At 38.4% G+C, this 3,143-nt stretch overlaps 1 long non-coding RNA gene across 1 annotated transcript; it reads right to left on the bottom strand.

Moving 5' to 3' along the window:
* Window positions 1-1,390: 1,390 nt before the first annotated feature.
* On the bottom strand, window positions 1,391-2,879 carry LOC138231337 (uncharacterized). The gene is made up of 4 exons (XR_011186608.1): window positions 2,816-2,879; window positions 2,358-2,448; window positions 1,967-2,128; window positions 1,391-1,855 (listed from the first exon to the last, which is right to left on the bottom strand). It is a non-coding gene; the product is annotated as an uncharacterized lncRNA (long non-coding RNA).
* Window positions 2,880-3,143: the final 264 nt, after the last annotated feature.

Below are 3,143 nucleotides of genomic sequence, written 5' to 3'. Positions count from 1 at the left end.
TAACTTTTTTAACGTGAGAAGTACTAATGTAAGTACCTACTGTACTGTACTTAAGTACTACCATAAGAAGTACTGCTGTATGCAACAAAAAAAAAGGAGTGATGAAACAGCCCTACTCATACAGTATCAGTATCAACAGACATTGTATCAGTATCAGTTCTTGCTTTGTGCTGGGTTTAGCAGTTTTCCAAACATAGTCTTTCAGCGAATGCCATACCATCTCTATTGGATTTAAATCTGGAGATTCGGCTGGAGTTTTCACCCAGTTCACTCGTTCTGCTATAAGCCTCGCCCTTGCTGCTGTGTGTTTCGGATCGTTGTCTTGAAAGAGACTGTGCCTTGATCCAATGTGCTCCCTGATATATGGGGTGGCATGCTGTGTGACCACGACTTCCTCGAAGAATTCCCGATCCATAATTCCTTCGACATAAACTGTTTTTCAAGCAATGTAATGCAAGGTGGTTTCTAACGTTGGGCAATGTGTTTTTTCTCGAAATTTTGTTTCGAGAGACTAGATAAGTAATTCAAGTGTTTATGATATATCACTGTTGTGAATGTCTGTGGAGTGTATCTTATTAGGCTGTCCTGACTGGTGGAGCTCATCCAGCTGTGTCTGGATATCTTGGTCAAATATTCGGGTAGTATGTTTTGTCTGTTTAGGGTTCTGTAGCATTCCACACGGCTGGGCAGCTTGTTCCCCCCTCCCTCCCCTCTCTGTGTACAGTAGAGCCTCCTGTCCTGGCTGGTAGAGCTCATCCAGCTGTGTCTGGCTAATATAAAAGCCAGTACTTTAATATTGTTTTCTGTATGTTTATCAATAGTGGGTACTGCCCTAATTCGGTCCTGCACCCGTTGTTAGGTGTTTTTTAGGTGTTGTTAGGGCTTCTACCAAATATGAACACATGGCTTTAAAATGTATACAATTCTAATATTTCCTTTTTTCCCATTGAAAGTATAACATATGTGGTGTGAGAAAGAGGTCCTCATTTAATTGCATGAAACTCTGGCACTGGCGCAACAAACTGAACAAAGTTCAAGGGGGTATACGCTTTCTGTAGACACTTTATTTCCTCTTTTTCCATACTTTAAGAAATGATTTGGGAAACCTGTGGGACACTGGAGGTCATTATACATGAGCCTCTTTATGCACCTTTTGAGCCATTGAAACCTAGTTGCCTTGTTACAAGGTCTAATATTACAGTAGGTGTGGTTTCTGTCTCCTAATTTCTGAGAATGATCAAATTGGGGAATAAGTTGTAGGGAATACCACTCTTGCACTTCTAAGAAAAGACTATCTCAAATGAAACTCGCTATAGAAAGACATCTTGTTGAAAAATTCTTTATTTTTTGTAATTGCTAAAGAAAAAACATTCATCATGTCCTTCACCAATGTTTTCTTTGTGACTTTCTCTGTCGTTCCCTTTCACACTCAACTGAACTATGTGTTATGTCTTGTAAATGTAATCAAACATTTCACTTAGGTTTGTGGGTTAACACAAACCCATATTGTATGAAACATTCACTTTTTCATTCACGTTTTTTCTAACAATTGCATCCGTGCTAGGACTACAGTAAACAACACTTTTTATTAAAGTAAATGAAATTGTTCATTAAACAAGACACATTGTTTTAAATGTATGCAATACGAGGACACTAAAAACAACACTGAAACTTTTCATTGAAATACTGGACGAGATTGTGCATATTCAATGGATTTCTCCTGGTGCTTTTTTACATCAGTCTTTTCATATTCTTGTTCTCTACTCAGGTGTCTCCTGTTCGTTTGGTGATGTCTGCTGTACACACATGGTATCATACACTTGAGCAAAGTGTGATACCACCGTTTGTTCTTCTCCTAAAATAAAGATGAACATTGACAAAAGTCAGAAGCACTCTTTTCTTTGACAGACGAACAAAACAATGCAAGAATAACCATACTCTCTGTTCCTTACTCATTTCTACCTACCTGTTTGACCACTTTGTCTGCTTCAGTCAGGACAGGGTCCTGGGGCTGACTCTGAGCAATCTGAGAAGAGCTCTCTGTGATCTTCTCCCCTACATTGGCTACATTGTGCTGTGTTTGAAATCCAGGGATCGCCTCTGGTAAGTTCCTCGGTCCTTTTTGGGACTTGAAAGGGTAGAATCATTTTGTGACTACATTTCATTGTCATGCACTGATATGTTCTGGTTTGTGTTTGATTACTGGAGGCGTTCAAGTATTTTCTTTTTGTTTTAGATTGGCAGTGTTTGAGATGGTAGGAACTTGTCATATTCTCAACTTATTTTCTCTATGAGACTCTGAATGCTCTGTAAACATACTATTTTAGCAATTCTTAGACATCTGAAAGCAGTGTTACCTGTATCATTTTTTGTCTTGGTATTGCAGCTCCAACATCAGCACTTAAATAATGGTTTGTGATGTTACTTGTCCTTGGAGTTAGTATACTCCTGAGAAGTCAAGAGAAATCTTAAGTAAGCATTAATTATGTTTCACTTTTGAAAGCAAAGTACGTGTCAAGTACTTTGAAGGCATTTGTTGATACTTTTAAGCACTTTCGTTGATTATTATTATCCTTCAATTAGTTATTACAAGTCCAACATTCCCTACATTATCTCACCCCATATTCAGTGTAGCTCCACTCTACGAAGATGAATTTGCTAATTAATCAGTCAGGGACACAGCTTATACTTCAGTAGTCTTAGATCATTTAATGATGATTATTGTACTTTATAACTAGCAAAATCCCCATATCCTGTTCATTGCCCCATTTCCGGTCATGTGGATTGACTTATGCCTGAAGTGGTTAATTCTCACCTTGACATCTCATAGAACAACTGAATCTCTACCAAGGGTGAATGTGTCCTTCCTCTTAATGTCTAAAAGAAAAGGTTAAAATTCATTGAAGCAAAATGCAAACACCCAAAATGTTGGGGAGGTCGTTTCCACAGTTATTTCATATGACAGTGCTTGGAGTGAAACTACATGACCATGGTGAAGAAGTAAAAACACTTTACCTTGTTCCTCCTGACTGATGTCCTTATGCGTGTTTTGCACAGTTGAGCGTTTTGTGTCTTGTCGTCTGTGTAGGCAACAGCCCTCTTCCCTGGGATAGAACTAGATTATATTTAGACACGTTAATTTG

Source organism: Lepisosteus oculatus, unplaced genomic scaffold (genome assembly GCF_040954835.1).
Source record: "Lepisosteus oculatus isolate fLepOcu1 unplaced genomic scaffold, fLepOcu1.hap2 HAP2_SCAFFOLD_56, whole genome shotgun sequence".
Lineage (NCBI taxonomy): Eukaryota > Metazoa > Chordata > Actinopteri > Semionotiformes > Lepisosteidae > Lepisosteus > Lepisosteus oculatus.
This window is presented reverse-complemented; position numbering and strand designations above follow the sequence as displayed.